At 49.5% G+C, this 14,057-nt stretch overlaps 20 non-coding genes across 20 annotated transcripts; 17 read left to right on the top strand and 3 right to left on the bottom strand.

The window, feature by feature from the left end:
* Positions 1-2,862: 2,862 nt before the first annotated feature.
* Positions 2,863-2,975, bottom strand: LOC135032313 (U5 spliceosomal RNA). The gene has a single exon (XR_010227855.1). It is a non-coding gene; the product is annotated as a U5 spliceosomal RNA (small nuclear RNA).
* Positions 2,976-3,261: 286 nt separating this feature from the next.
* On the bottom strand, positions 3,262-3,378 carry LOC135032310 (U5 spliceosomal RNA). The gene has a single exon (XR_010227852.1). It is a non-coding gene; the product is annotated as a U5 spliceosomal RNA (small nuclear RNA).
* A 270-nt stretch (positions 3,379-3,648) lies between these two features.
* Positions 3,649-3,764, bottom strand: LOC135032279 (U5 spliceosomal RNA). Its single transcript, XR_010227821.1, has one exon. It is a non-coding gene; the product is annotated as a U5 spliceosomal RNA (small nuclear RNA).
* Positions 3,765-3,908: 144 nt separating this feature from the next.
* LOC135032342 (U1 spliceosomal RNA) lies at positions 3,909-4,072 on the top strand. The gene has a single exon (XR_010227884.1). It is a non-coding gene; the product is annotated as a U1 spliceosomal RNA (small nuclear RNA).
* A 152-nt stretch (positions 4,073-4,224) lies between these two features.
* On the top strand, positions 4,225-4,387 carry LOC135032234 (U1 spliceosomal RNA). The gene has a single exon (XR_010227782.1). It is a non-coding gene; the product is annotated as a U1 spliceosomal RNA (small nuclear RNA).
* A 674-nt stretch (positions 4,388-5,061) lies between these two features.
* LOC135032204 (U1 spliceosomal RNA) lies at positions 5,062-5,225 on the top strand. Its single transcript, XR_010227754.1, has one exon. It is a non-coding gene; the product is annotated as a U1 spliceosomal RNA (small nuclear RNA).
* Positions 5,226-5,377: 152 nt separating this feature from the next.
* Positions 5,378-5,540, top strand: LOC135032168 (U1 spliceosomal RNA). The gene has a single exon (XR_010227722.1). It is a non-coding gene; the product is annotated as a U1 spliceosomal RNA (small nuclear RNA).
* Positions 5,541-6,211: 671 nt separating this feature from the next.
* LOC135032346 (U1 spliceosomal RNA) lies at positions 6,212-6,375 on the top strand. The gene has a single exon (XR_010227888.1). It is a non-coding gene; the product is annotated as a U1 spliceosomal RNA (small nuclear RNA).
* A 152-nt stretch (positions 6,376-6,527) lies between these two features.
* On the top strand, positions 6,528-6,690 carry LOC135032255 (U1 spliceosomal RNA). The gene has a single exon (XR_010227800.1). It is a non-coding gene; the product is annotated as a U1 spliceosomal RNA (small nuclear RNA).
* Positions 6,691-7,364: 674 nt separating this feature from the next.
* Positions 7,365-7,528, top strand: LOC135032275 (U1 spliceosomal RNA). Its single transcript, XR_010227817.1, has one exon. It is a non-coding gene; the product is annotated as a U1 spliceosomal RNA (small nuclear RNA).
* A 972-nt stretch (positions 7,529-8,500) lies between these two features.
* LOC135032143 (U1 spliceosomal RNA) lies at positions 8,501-8,664 on the top strand. Its single transcript, XR_010227697.1, has one exon. It is a non-coding gene; the product is annotated as a U1 spliceosomal RNA (small nuclear RNA).
* Positions 8,665-8,816: 152 nt separating this feature from the next.
* Positions 8,817-8,979, top strand: LOC135032195 (U1 spliceosomal RNA). Its single transcript, XR_010227748.1, has one exon. It is a non-coding gene; the product is annotated as a U1 spliceosomal RNA (small nuclear RNA).
* Positions 8,980-9,649: 670 nt separating this feature from the next.
* Positions 9,650-9,814, top strand: LOC135032218 (U1 spliceosomal RNA). Its single transcript, XR_010227767.1, has one exon. It is a non-coding gene; the product is annotated as a U1 spliceosomal RNA (small nuclear RNA).
* Positions 9,815-9,963: 149 nt separating this feature from the next.
* On the top strand, positions 9,964-10,126 carry LOC135032182 (U1 spliceosomal RNA). The gene has a single exon (XR_010227735.1). It is a non-coding gene; the product is annotated as a U1 spliceosomal RNA (small nuclear RNA).
* A 674-nt stretch (positions 10,127-10,800) lies between these two features.
* LOC135032148 (U1 spliceosomal RNA) lies at positions 10,801-10,964 on the top strand. The gene has a single exon (XR_010227702.1). It is a non-coding gene; the product is annotated as a U1 spliceosomal RNA (small nuclear RNA).
* A 152-nt stretch (positions 10,965-11,116) lies between these two features.
* LOC135032211 (U1 spliceosomal RNA) lies at positions 11,117-11,279 on the top strand. The gene has a single exon (XR_010227761.1). It is a non-coding gene; the product is annotated as a U1 spliceosomal RNA (small nuclear RNA).
* A 674-nt stretch (positions 11,280-11,953) lies between these two features.
* LOC135032331 (U1 spliceosomal RNA) lies at positions 11,954-12,117 on the top strand. The gene has a single exon (XR_010227873.1). It is a non-coding gene; the product is annotated as a U1 spliceosomal RNA (small nuclear RNA).
* Positions 12,118-12,269: 152 nt separating this feature from the next.
* LOC135032228 (U1 spliceosomal RNA) lies at positions 12,270-12,432 on the top strand. The gene has a single exon (XR_010227776.1). It is a non-coding gene; the product is annotated as a U1 spliceosomal RNA (small nuclear RNA).
* A 674-nt stretch (positions 12,433-13,106) lies between these two features.
* On the top strand, positions 13,107-13,270 carry LOC135032156 (U1 spliceosomal RNA). Its single transcript, XR_010227710.1, has one exon. It is a non-coding gene; the product is annotated as a U1 spliceosomal RNA (small nuclear RNA).
* A 152-nt stretch (positions 13,271-13,422) lies between these two features.
* Positions 13,423-13,585, top strand: LOC135032210 (U1 spliceosomal RNA). Its single transcript, XR_010227760.1, has one exon. It is a non-coding gene; the product is annotated as a U1 spliceosomal RNA (small nuclear RNA).
* Positions 13,586-14,057: the final 472 nt, after the last annotated feature.

Genomic DNA, 14,057 nt, shown 5'->3' with positions numbered 1-14,057 from the left:
TCCACCCCCTACGGCCACGCTCCCCTTCATCAGCGGCCTCGTGATCCGGAAGGGTGGTGTGTGTGTGACTGACCTTAGGATGAAACCGGACCCTCCGCTGCAGTGACCCAGCAACCAGGGCACGGGAGTATACAGCGCCGCTGGGAGTGATGAAGCTGCAGTAAAGATGTCTATTAGACCTAGCCTGCTGCAGCCCTTGTAGATTCTCATAAAACAAGTTCTTCTTTTCTTGTCAAAATTTATAGCTAAGAATAGGCTGCCTGAGGCAGGCCCCTGTTAAGTGGCCTGCTACTGAAGGCACCAACTACAAACTGAGCTCCCTGTTCATGGAAGCGGGGTTATAGAGGAGAATGCACTGAGCATCTTGGGAACAGTCAAAAGCTTTGAGCCGGTTGGTGCCTCAGATCAAGATCCTACTCTACACCCCAATGTGAATCCTTGTGGAGTCCAGTGTACCCCACAGAAGAAATTAATGTGTCACACCCATTGGCAGCAACCTTAGAATAGCTGCTGACGGGCACAATTGAGAAAGGAAGGGGGGGGGGGGACATTTGAATCCAGCACATAAATGCAATTCAAATATGTAATTTGTACCTTCCTATTTTAAAATATAATGGATGAACCTCACCCTGTGAGAACAATCTTCATGATCAAGAGATCTCATATGCAAAATAAGTATGAGTTGGGATAGGGCTGGGGAGGGTGGCTGCTCGGGCAGCCCCTCCCCCGTCAAGTTAAGGAGATTCAACTGAGGAAGCACAAGGGAACTCTCGTCTGGGGACAACAACTGCAGGGAGACCACATCTTTTCAGATGAACATGGGAGGGCGGAAGGCTGCCTAATACTGAAGCACCATCAAATATCAAACCATATGCAACATCTAGTACAAGCCTTCCTGGGGGAAGGTCTGCAGCAGACGGATTTGCATACAGTGATGTTATTCAAGCAGTGGGCCAAAGTTGGCTGGAACCCTCATCTGCATATGAAAAGAGAAAAGGGGCGTGCAGGGCATGGCGGCCTTTTGCAGTGCTTGGATGACCCCTAGTTCTCATTAAACACCCCCACCCTCCTTTGGTGTGGGGCTCATGTTGGCCATGCCCCATCCCCTGAAGCATTCAAGCTGATTTCTTGCAGCAGCTGGGCACTGTAACAGCTCCAGAGCTGTTCTGTAAGGCAAGTAAAAGGGTGTGGGCCCTGCAGCACCACCTGTAGTTTGCATTGTGCGTTGGAAGGCACAAAGTAAGCAGACGGGAGGAGAAGTCAGGATAGTGCGCAAGGGCATCCTTTTCTCTTAGTCCGTAGAGGATGCTGGGGTCACATTAAGAACCATGGGGTATAGACGGGATCCGCAAGAGACATGGGCACTTTAAGACTATCAAAGGGTGTGAACTGGCTCCTCCCTCTATGCCCCTCCTCCAGACTCCAGTTATAGGAACTGTGCCCATGGAGACGGACATTTCGAGGAAAGGATTTATTGTTAAACTAAGGTGAGCATCTTACCAGCTCACACCTTAAGCATGCCGCAGAACGTGGCATTCAACAGAACACAAGCCAACGGCATGAATAATTGCAGCAAAAAGCTGACCAGAACCATAACACAACATGTGTATAACCACAAGTAATAACTGCAGACACAGTATGGACTGGGACGGGTGCCCAGCATCCTCTACAGACTAAGAGAAAAGGATTTACCGGTAGGTATTAAAATCCTATTTTCTCATACGACCTAGAGGATGCTGGGGTCACATTAAGAACCATGGGGTTATACCAAAGCTCTTGAACGGGTGGAAGAGTGCGTACGACTCTGCAGCACCGAATGACCCAACTTGAAGTTATCATCGGCCAAGGTATCAAACTTGTAAAACTTAGCAAAAGTGTTTACTAAATAGCTGCTCGGCAAAGTTGCAATGCCGAGACTCCCCGACCAGCTGCCCAGGATGAACCCACCTTTCTAGTAGAATGGGTCTTCACCTAATTCAGTAACGGCAATCCTGCCATGGAATGAGCATGCTGAATCTTACCACAGATCCAGCGCATAATGGTCTACATGGAAGCAGGACACCCAATCCTGTTGGGAGCATACAGGACAAACAGAGCCTCTGTTTTCCTAATCTGAACCGTTCTGGTGACATAAATTTTCAAAGTTCTGACCACAGCCAGAGACTTTGACTCAACGAAGGTGTCAGTGGCCAAAGGCACCATGTGGAAAGATGAACCACCTTCGGCAGAAATTGTTGACGTGTCCTCAATTCTGCTCTATCTTCATGAAAGATCAAATAAAGGCTCTTGTGATACTGCATGGTTTGTACTGTTTTCCATGTGCTCCCAGATCTTTCAAGCAAGTAGCATGGTCAAGAAAGTTCTGTTTGAAAAGAAACAAACATTTACTGTCATTGTTATGCAAATAAACTTACATTAAAGCTAACCAGAAAGCACACTCGTTCTGTCTTTAAACTGATAAAAGAAACCCCAATAATATGGGCATACCTCCCAACTTTGTCGGCTCGCAAAGAGGGACACACGCGCGGCGAAGTCGCACGCGCTCCCAAAAAGGGCGTGGCCTAAGTAAAAAGGGGCATGGCTTCGCGGGAGGACCCGCGATCGCGAGTCACGCCCCCGTTTTCGGCACTGAGGGGGCATGCCCAGCGCTCTGTGAGCCGCTGGCATGCCACCTCTCCCTCTGACTTCAGTGAATAGACGCTGTGCGCACAGCGACTATTCACCGCTGCTCTGCTAAGCAGGGCAGCGACAGACAGAGCCTCCCAACTGTCCTCCCCACCGCGGGACACTGCGGCCCGCAGGTGGGACAGCGGGACAGTCCCCAAAAAACGGGACTGTCCCGCGAAAATCGGGACAGTTGGGAGGTATGATATGGGGCATGCAAAAATTGAGATAAAACACAGTTTTGCTCCTCTCCACGGAAATCTTTAGTAAAAGGCGAAAGATTTGTTCGTTCTGAAGAGAAACCAGAGCATGACCAAGATTCCACCTGTCGCCTGAGTGCCATGCCAGCAGTCCTCATTCAGCTCAAAGTGAGCACCCAATTTGAAAGAAAGAAAGCAGATTTCTCACCAGGCTTCCCCTTGCTATAAACATGGTTTGTACTCTTTTCCATGTGCTCCCAGATCTTTCAAGCAATTAGTATGGTCAAGAAAGTTCTGCTTGAAAAGAAACAGACATTTATTGTCATTGTTATGCAAATAAACTTACATTAAAGCTAACAAGAAAGCACACTCGTTCTGTCTTTAAACTGATAAAAGAAACCCCAATAATATGGGGCATGCAAAAATTGAGATAAAACTCAGTTTTGCTCCTCTCCACGGATAATCTTTAATAAAAGGCGAAAGATTTGTTCATTCTGAAGAGAAACCAGAGCATGACCAAGATTCCACCTGTCGCCTGAGTGCTGTGCCAGCAGTCCTAATTCAGATCAAAGTGAGCGCCCAATTTGAAAGAAAGCAGATTTCTCACCTGGCTTCTCCTTGCTATAAGCATGGTTTGTACTGTATTCCATGTGCTCCCAGATCTTTAAAGCAAGTAGCATGGTCAAGAAAGTTCTGTTTGAACATAAATAAACATTTACTGTCATTTCTATGCAAATGAGCTTACATTAAAGCACACTCATTCTATCTTTAAACCGGTAAAAGAAACCCCAAAAAGATGGGGCATGCAAAAATTGAGATAAAACTCGGTTTTGCTCCTCTCCACGGAAATCTTTAGTAAGAGGCGAAAGATTTGTTCGTTCTGAAGAGAAACCAGAGCATGACCAAGATTTTTATCTGAAAATATGTGTTCTCCCTGCAGTTGTTGTCCCCAGATGAGAGTTCCCTTGTGCTGCCTCAGCTGAATCTCCTTTACTTGACAGAGATGTGCCTGAGCAGCGGCCCTCCCCAGCCCTATCCCAAATCATACTTATTTTGCATAGGCGATACCATGGTCATGAAGATTGTTCTCCCAGGGTGAGGTTCATTCATTGCATTCTGGGTATGCTGACCCCTGTGATTTCCCCAAATGTGGGAAACTCGACTGCATTATTTGTGGTAGTGGGGGACTGTGTTTGTGCTTTCCTCTAGTCAGCTCTGGTAAAAGTCAGATTTATTTGTCTCAGATCTTCCTCTAGCCTTGTTCTTCTTTCGAGAGTTCCCTTGTGCTGCCTAAGTTGGATCTCTTTCACTTGACAGGGGGGTGCCCGAGTAGCGACCCTCCCCAGCTCTAGCCCAACTCCTACTTACCTGCCAGGTGAGATACTATGATCATGAAGGTGCTTCTCCCAGGGCAAGGCTCACCCATTGCACTCTGGGTGTGGTGCCCCTGCGATTTCCCCAAATGTGGGAAGCTTGACTGCATAATTTGTGTTTCCCCTGGTCGGCTCTCGTATAATTCAGATCTCTTTGTCTCAGGTCTCTCTCCAGCCTAGTTTGCTGTCTGTTTCCACTTCTTTTTTCATGAGCCCCTCCCTTTTATACCCTTGTGCACTATCCTGACTTCTCCTCTTGTCTGCTTATTTTGTGCCTTCCAATGCACAATGCAAACTACAGGTAGTGCTGCAGGGCCCACACCCTTTTACTTGCCGTACAGAGCAGCTCTGGAGCTGTTACAGTGCCCAGCTGCTGCAAGAAATCAGCTTGAATGCTTCAGGGGCTGGGGCATAGCCAACATGAGCCCCACACCGAAGGAGGGTGGAGGTGTTTAATGCGAACTAGGGGTCATCCAAGCGCCGCAAAAGGCCGCTATGCCCTGCACGCCCCTTTTCTCTTTTCATATGCAGACGAGGGTTGAAGCCAACTTTGACCCACTGCTTGGATGACATCACCGTATGCAAATCCATCTGCTGCAGGCCTTCCCCCAGGAATGCTTGCACTAGTTGTTGCATTTGGTTTGTTGTTTGGGGGTGCTTCATTATTAGGCAGCCTTCTGCCCTCCCATGTTCATCTGAAAATATGTGTTCTCCCTGCAGTTGTTGTCCCCAGATGAGAGTTCCCTTGTGCTGCCTCAGTTGAATCTCCTTTACTTGACAGAGATGTGCCTGAGCAGCGGCCCTCCCCAGCCCTATCCCAAATCATACTTATTTTGCATAGGAGATACCATGGTCATGAAGATTGTTCTCCCAGGGTGAGGTTCATTCATTGCATTCTGGGTATGCTGACCCCTGTGATTTCCCCAAATGTGGGAAACTCGACTGCATTATTTGTGGTAGTGGGGGACTGTGTTTGTGCTTTCCTCTGGTCAGCTCTGGTAAAAGTCAGATTTATTTGTCTCAGATCTTCCTCTAGCCTTGTTCTTCTTTCGAGAGTTCCCTTGTGCTGCCTCAGTTGAATCTCCTTCACTTGACAGGGGGGTACCCGAGCAGCGACCCTCCCCAGCTCTAGCCCAACTTCTACTTACCTGGCAGGTGAGATACTATGATCATGTAGGTGCTTCTCCCAGGGCAAGGCTCACCCATTGCACTCTGGGTGTGCTGCTCCTGCGATTTCCCCAAATGTGGGAAACTTGACTGCATAATTTGTGTTTCCCCTGGTCGGCTCTCGTATAATTCAGATCTCTTTGTCTCAGGTCTCTCTCCAGCCTAGTTTGCTGTCTGTTTCAACTTCTCTTTTCTTGAGCCGCTCCCTTCTATGCCCTTGCGCACTATCCTGACTTCTCCCGTCTGCTTACTTTGTGCCTTCCAATGCATAATGCAAACTACAGGTAGTGCTGCAGGGCCCACACCCTTTTACTTGCCGTTCAGAGCAGCTCTGGAGCTGTTACAGTGCCCAGCTGCTGCAAGAAATCAGCTTGAATGCTTCAGGGGCTGGGGCATAGCCAACATGAGCCCCACACCGAAGGAGGGTGGAGGTGTTTAATGCGAACTAGGGGTCATCCAAGCGCCGCAAAAGGCCGCCATGCCCTGCACGCCCCTTTTCTCTTTTCATATGCAGACGAGGGTTGAAGCCAACTTTGACCCACTGCTTGGATGACATCACTATATGCAAATCCATCTGCTGCAGGCCTTCCCCCAGGAATGCTTGTACTAGTTGTTGCATTTGGTTTGTTGTTTGGGGGTGCTTCAGTATTAGGCAGCCTTCTGCCCTCCCATGTTTATCTGAAAATATGTGTTCTCCCTGCAGTTGTTGTCCCCAGATGAGAGTTCCCTTGTGCTGCCTCAGTTGAATCTCCTTTACTTGACAGAGATGTGCCTGAGCAGCGGCCCTCCCCAACCCTATCCCAAATTATACTTATTTTGCATAGGCGATACCATGGTCATGAAGATTGTTCTCCCAGGGTGAGGTTCATTCATTGCATTCTGGGTATGCTGACCCCTGTGATTTCCCCAAATGTGGGAAACTCGACTGCATTATTTGTGGTAGTGGGGGACTGTGTTTGTGCTTTCCTCTGGACAGCTCTGGTAAAAGTCAGATTTCTTTGTCTCAGATCTTCCTCTAGCCTTGTTCTTCTTTCGAGAGTTCCCTTGTGCTGCCTCAGTTGGATCTCTTTAACTTGACAGGGGGGTGCCCGAGCAGCGACCCTCCCCAGCTCTAGCCCAACTCCTACTTACTTGCCAGGTGAGATACTATGATCATGAAGGATCTTCTCCCAGGGCAAGGCTCACCCATTGCACTCTGGGTGTGGTGCCCCTGCGATTTCCCCAAATGTGGGAAGCTTGACTGCATAATTTGTGTTTCCCCTGGTCGGCTCTCGTATAATTCAGATCTCTTTGTCTCAGGTCTCTCTCCAGCCTAGTTTGCTGTCTGTTTCCGCTTCTTTTTTCATGAGCCCCTCCCTTTTATACCCTTGTGCACTATCCTGACTTCTCCTCCTGTCTGCTTACTTTGTGCCTTCCAATGCACAATGCAAACTACAGGTAGTGCTGTAGGGCCCACACCCTTTTACTTGCCGTACAGAGCAGCTCTGGAGCTGTTACAGTGCCCAGCTACTGCAAGAAATCAGCTTGAATGCTTCAGGGGCTGGGGCACAGCCAACATGAGCCCCACACCGAAGGAGGGTGGAGGTGTTTAATGTGAACTAGGGGTCATCCAAGCACCGCAAAAGGCCGCCATGCCCTGCACGCCCCTTTTCTCTTTTCATATGCAGACGAGGGTTGAAGCCAACTTTGACCCACTGCTTGGATGACATCACCGTATGCAAATCCATCTGCTGCAGGCCTTCCCCCAGGAATGCTTGCACTAGTTGTTGCATTTGGTTTGTTGTTTGGGGGTGCTTCAGTATTAGGCAGCCTTCTGCCCTCCCATGTTCATCTGAAAATATGTGTTCTCCCTGCAGTTGTTGTCCCCAGATGAGAGTTCCCTTGTGCTGCCTCAGTTGAATCTCCTTTACTTGACAGAGATGTGCCTGAGCAGCGGCCCTCCCCAGCCCTATCCCAAATCATACTTATTTTGCATAGGAGATACCATGGTCATGAAGATTGTTCTCCCAGGGTGAGGTTCATTCATTGCATTCTGGGTATGCTGACCCCTGTGATTTCCCCAAATGTGGGAAACTCGACTGCATTATTTGTGGTAGTGGGGGACTGTGTTTGTGCTATCCTCTGGTCAGCTCTGGTAAAAGTCAGATTTATTTGTCTCAGATCTTCCTCTAGCCTTGTTCTTCTTTCGAGAGTTTCCTTGTGCTGCCTCAGTTGGATCTCTTTCACTTGACAGGGGGGTGCCCGAGCAGCGACCCTCCCCAGCTCTAGCCCAACTCCTACTTACCTGCCAGGTGAGATACTATGATCATGAAGGTGCTTCTCCCAGGGCAAGGCTCACCCATTGCACTCTGATTTCCCCAAATGTGGGAAGCTTGACTGCATAATTTGTGTTTCCCCTGGTCGGCTCTCGTATAATTCAGATCTCTTTGTCTCAGGTCTCTCTCCAGCCTAGTTTGCTGTCTGTTTCCACTTCTTTTTTCATGAGCCCCTCCCTTTTATACCCTTGTGCACTATCCTGACTTCTCCTCCTGTCTGCTTACTTTGTGCCTTCCAATGCACAATGCAAACTACAGGTAGTGCTGCAGGGCCCACACCCTTTTACTTGCCGTACAGAGCAGCTCTGGAGCTGTTACAGTGCCCAGCTGCTGCAAGAAATCAGCTTGAATGCTTCAGGGGCTGGGGCATAGCCAACATGAGCCCCACACCGAAGGAGGGTGGAGGTGTTTAATGCGAACTAGGGGTCATCCAAGCGCCGCAAAAGGCCGCCATGCCCTGCACGCCCCTTTTCTCTTTTCATATGCAGACGAGGGTTGAAGCCAACTTTGACCCACTGCTTGGATGACATCACCGTATGCAAATCCATCTGCTGCAGGCCTTCCCCCAGGAATGCTTGCACTAGTTGATGCATTTGGTTTGTTGTTTGGGGGTGCTTCAGTATTAGGCAGCCTTCTGCCCTCCCATGTTCATCTGAAAATATGTGTTCTCCCTGCAGTTGTTGTCCCCAGATGAGAGTTCCCTTGTGCTGCCTCAGTTGAATCTCCTTTACTTGACAGAGATGTGCCTGAGCAGCGGCCCTCCCCAGCCCTATCCCAAATCATACTTATTTTGCATAGGAGATACCATGGTCATGAAGATTGTTCTCCCACGGTGAGGTTCATTCATTGCATTCTGGGTATGCTGACCCCTGTGATTTCCCCAAATGTGGGAAACTCGACTGCTTTATTTGTGGTAGTGGGGGACTGTGTTTGTGCTTTCCTCTGGTCAGCTCTGGTAAAAGTCAGATTTCTTTGTCTCAGATCTTCCTTTAGCCTTGTTCTTCTTTCGAGAGTTCCCTTGTGCTGCCTCAGTTGGATCTCCTTCACTTGACAGGGGGGTACCCGAGCAGCGACCCTCCCCAGCTCTAGCCCAACTTCTACTTACCTGGCAGGTGAGATACTATGATCATGTAGGTGCTTCTCCCAGGGCAAGGCTCACCCATTGCACTCTGGGTGTGCTGCTCCTGCGATTTCCCCAAATGTGTGAAACTTGACTGCATAATTTGTGTTTCCCCTGGTCGGCTCTCGTATAATTCAGATCTCTTTGTCTCAGGTCTCTCTCCAGCCTAGTTTGCTGTCTGTTTCAACTTCTCTTTTCTTGAGCCGCTCCCTTCTATGCCCTTGCGCACTATCCTGACTTCTCCCGTCTGCTTACTTTGTGCCTTCCAATGCACAATGCAAACTACAGGTAGTGCTGCAGGGCCCACACCCTTTTACTTGCCGTTCAGAGCTGCTCTGGAGCTGTTACAGTGCCCAGCTGCTGCAATAAATCAGCTTGAATGCTTCAGGGGATGGGGCATGGCCAACATGAGCCCCACACCAAAGGAGGGTGGGGTGTTTAATGCGAACTAGGGGTCATCCAAGCACCGCAAAAGGCCGCCATGCCCTGCACGCCCCTTTTCTCTTTTCATATGCAGATGAGGGTTGAAGCCAACTTTGACCCACTGCTTGGATGACATCACCGTATGCAAATCCGTCTTCTGCAGAACTTCCCCCAGGAATGCTTGCACTAGTTGTTGCATTTGGTTTGTTGTTTGGGAGTGCTTCAGTATTAGGCAGCCTTCTGCCCTCCCATGTTCATCTGAAAATATGTGTTCTCCCTGCAGTTGTTGTCCCCAGATGAGAGTTCCCTTGTGCTGCCTCAGTTGAATCTCCTTTACTTGACAGAGATGTGCATGAGCAGCGGCCCTCCCCAGCCCTATCCCAAATCATACTTATTTTGCATAGGAGATACCATGGTCATGAAGATTACTCTCCCAGGGTGAGGTTCATTCATTGCATTCTGGGTATGCTGACCCCTGTGATTTCCCCAAATGTGGGAAACGTGACTGCTTTATTTGTTGGCAGTGGGGGACTGTGTTTGTGTTTTCCTCTGATCTCTGGTAAAAGTCAGATTTCTTTGTTTCAGATCTTCCTCTAGCCTTGTTCTTCTTTCGAGAGTTTCCTTGTGCTGCCTCAGTTGGATCTCCTTCACTTGACAGGGGGGTGCCCGAGCAGCGACCCTCCCCAGCTCTAGCCCAACTCCTACTTACCTGCCAGGTGAGATACTATGATCATGAAGGTGCTTCTCCCAGGGCAAGGCTCACCCATTGCACTCTGGGTGTGCTGCCCCTGCGATTTCCCCAAATGTGGGAAACTTGACTGCATAATTTGTGTTTCCCCTGGTCAGGTCTCGTATAATTCAGATCTCTTTGTCTCAGGTCTCTCTCCTGCCTAGTTTGCTGTCTGTTTCCACTTCTCTTTTCTTGAGCCGCTCCCTTCTATGCCCTTGCGCACTATCCTGACTTCTCCTCCTTTCTGCTTACTTTGTGCCTTCCAACGCACAATGCGAACTACAGGTAGTGCTGCAGGGCCCACACCCTTTTACTTGCCTTACAGAGCAGCTCTGGAGCTGTTACAGTGCCCAGCTGCTGCAAGAAATCAGCTTGAATGCTTCAGGGGCTGGGGCATAGCCAACATGAGCCCCACACCGAAGGAGGGTGGAGGTGTTTAATGCAAACTAGGGGTCAGCCAAGTGCTGCAAAAGGCCACCATGCCCTGCACGCCCCTTTTCTCTTTTCATATGCAGACGAGGGTTGAAGCCAACTTTGACCCACTGCTTGGATGACATCACCATATGCAAATCTATTTGCTGCAGGCCTTCCCCCAGGAATGCTTGCACTAGTTGTTGCATTTGGTTTGTTGTTTGGGGGTGCTTCAGTATTAGGCAGCCTTCTGCCCTCCCATGTTCATCTGAAAATATGTGTTCTCCCTGCAGTTGTTGTCCCCAGATGAGAGTTCCCTTGTGCTGCCTCAGTTGAATCTCCTTTACTTGACAGAGATGTGCCTGAGCAGCGGCCCTCCGCAGCCATATCCCAAATCATACTTATTTTGCATAGGAGATACCATTGTTATGAAGATTGTTCTCCCAGGGTGCGGTTCATTCATTGCACTCTGGGTATGCTGACCCCTGTGATTTCCCCAAATGTGGGAAACTCGACTGCATTATTTGTGGTAGTGGTGGACTGTGTTTGTGCTTTCCTCTGGTCAGCTCTGGTTAAAGTCAGATTTCTTTGTCTCAGATCTTCCTCTAGCCTTGTTCTTCTTTCGAGAGTTCCTTTGTGCTGCCTCAGTTGGATCTCCTTCACTTGACAGGGGGGTGCCCGAGCAGCGACCCTCCCCAGCTCTAGCCCAACTCCTACTTACCTGCCAGGTGAGATACTATGATCATGAAGGTGCTTCTCCAAGGGCAAGGCTCACCCATTGCACTCTGGGTGTGCTGCTCCTGCGATTTCCCCAAATGTGGGAAACTTGACTGCATAATTTGTGTTTCCCCTGGTCAGGTCTCGTATAATTCAGATATCTTTGTCTCAGGTCTCTCTCCAGCCTAGTTTGCTGTCTGTTTCCACTTCTCTTTTCTTGAGCCGCTCCCTTCTATGCCCTTGCGCACTATCCTGACTTCTCCTCCTTTCTGCTTACTTTGTGCCTTCCAACGCACAATGCGAACTACAGGTAGTGCTGCAGGGCCCACACCCTTTTACTTGCCTTACAGAGCAGCTCTGGAGCTGTTACAGTGCCCAGCTGCTGCAAGAAATCAGCTTGAATGCTTCAGGGGCTGGGGCATAGCCAACATGAGCCCCACACCGAAGGAGGGTGGAGGTGTTTAATGCAAACTAGGGGTCAGCCAAGTGCCGCAAAAGGCCACCATGCCCTGCACGCCCCTTTTCTCTTTTCATATGCAGACGAGGGTTGAAGCCAACTTTGACCCACTGCTTGGATGACATCACCATATGCAAATCTATCTGCTGCAGGCCTTCCCCCAGGAATGCTTGCACTAGTTGTTGCATTTGGTTTGTTGTTTGGGGGTGCTTCAGTATTAGGCAGCCTTCTGCTCTCCCATGTTCATCTGAAAATATGTGTTCTCCCTGCAGTTGTTGTCCCCAGATGAGAGTTCCCTTGTGCTGCCTCAGTTGAATCTCCTTTACTTGACAGAGATGTGCCTGAGCAGCGGCCCTCCCCAGCCCTATCCCAAATCATACTTATTTTGCATAGGAGATACCATGGTCATAAAGATTGTTCTCCCAGGGTGAGGTTCATTCATTGCATTCTGGGTATGCTGACCCCTGTGATTTCCCCAAATGTGGGAAACTCAACTGCATTATTTGTGGTAGTGGGGGACTGTGTTTGTGTTTTCCTCTGGTCAGCTCTGGTAAAAGTCAGATTTCTTTGTCTCAGATCTTCCTCTAGCCTTGTTCTTCTTTCGAGAGTTCCATTGTGCTGCCTCAGTTTGATCTCCTTCACTTGACAGGGGGGTACCCGAGCAGCGACCCTCCCCAGCTCTAGCCCAACTCCTACATACCTGCCAGGTGAGATACTATGATCATGAAGGTGCTTCTCCCAGGGCAAGGCTCACCCATTGCACTCTGGGTGTGCTGCTCCTGTGATTTCCCCAAATGTGGGAAACTTGACTGCATAATTTGTGTTTCCCCTGGTCGGCTCTCGTATAATTCAGATCTCTTTGTCTCAGGTCTCTCTCCTGCCTAGTTTGCTGTCTGTTTCCACTTCTCTTTTCTTGAGCCGCTCCCTTCTATGCCCTTGCGCACTATCCTGACTTCTCCTCCTTTCTGCTTACTTTGTGCCTTCCAACGCACAATGCGAACTACAGGTAGTGCTGCAGGGCCCACACCCTTTTACTTGCCTTACAGAGCAGCTCTGGAGCTGTTACAGTGCCCAGCTGCTGCAAGAAATCAGCTTGAATGCTTCAGGGGCTGGGGCATAGCCAACATGAGCCCCACACCGAAGGAGGGTGGAGGTGTTTAATGCAAACTAGGGGTCAGCCAAGTGCTGCAAAAGGCCACCATGCCCTGCACGCCCCTTTTCTCTTTTCATATGCAGACGAGGGTTGAAGCCAACTTTGACCCACTGCTTGGATGACATCACCATATGCAAATCTATTTGCTGCAGGCCTTCCCCCAGGAATGCTTGCACTAGTTGTTGCATTTGGTTTGTTGTTTGGGGGTGCTTCAGTATTAGGCAGCCTTCTGCCCTCCCATGTTCATCTGAAAATATGTGTTCTCCCTGCAGTTGTTGTCCCCAGATGAGAGTTCCCTTGTGCTGCCTCAGTTGAATCTCCTTTACTTGACAGAGATGTGCCTGAGCAGCGGCCCTCCGCAGCCATATCCCAAATCATACTTATTTTGCATAGGAGATACCATTGTTATGAAGATTGTTCTCCCAGGGTGCGGTTCATTCATTGCACTCTGGGTATGCTGAACCCTGTGATTTCCCCAAATGTGGGAAACTCGACTGCATTATTTGTGGTAGTGGTGGACTGTGTTTGTGCTTTCCTCTGGTCAGCTCTGGTTAAAGTCAGATTTCTTTGTCTCAGATCTTCCTCTAGCCTTGTTCTTCTTTCGAGAGTTCCTTTGTGCTGCCTCAGTTGGATCTCCTTCACTTGACAGGGGGGTGCCCGAGCAGCGACCCTCCCCAGCTCTAGCCCAACTCCTACTTACCTGCCAGGTGAGATACTATGATCATGAAGGTGCTTCTCCAAGGGCAAGGCTCACCCATTGCACTCTGGGTGTGCTGCTCCTGCGATTTCCCCAAATGTGGGAAACTTGACTGCATAATTTGTGTTTCCCCTGGTCAGGTCTCGTATAATTCAGATATCTTTGTCTCAGGTCTCTCTCCAGCCTAGTTTGCTGTCTGTTTCCACTTCTCTTTTCTTGAGCCGCTCCCTTCTATGCCCTTGCGCACTATCCTGACTTCTCCTCCTTTCTGCTTACTTTGTGCCTTCCAACGCACAATGCGAACTACAGGTAGTGCTGCAGGGCCCACACCCTTTTACTTGCCTTACAGAGCAGCTCTGGAGCTGTTACAGTGCCCAGCTGCTGCAAGAAATCAGCTTGAATGCTTCAGGGGCTGGGGCATAGCCAACATGAGCCCCACACCGAAGGAGGGTGGAGGTGTTTAATGCAAACTAGGGGTCAGCCAAGTGCCGCAAAAGGCCACCATGCCCTGCACGCCCCTTTTCTCTTTTCATATGCAGACGAGGGTTGAAGCCAACTTTGACCCACTGCTTGGATGACATCACCATATGCAAATCTATCTGCTGCAGGCCTTCCCCCAGGAATGCTTGC

Source organism: Pseudophryne corroboree, unplaced genomic scaffold (assembly GCF_028390025.1).
Source record: "Pseudophryne corroboree isolate aPseCor3 unplaced genomic scaffold, aPseCor3.hap2 scaffold_541, whole genome shotgun sequence".
Classification (NCBI taxonomy): domain Eukaryota; kingdom Metazoa; phylum Chordata; class Amphibia; order Anura; family Myobatrachidae; genus Pseudophryne; species Pseudophryne corroboree.
Note: the sequence above shows the minus strand (reverse complement) of the source record. Positions and strands in the feature narration are given on the sequence as shown.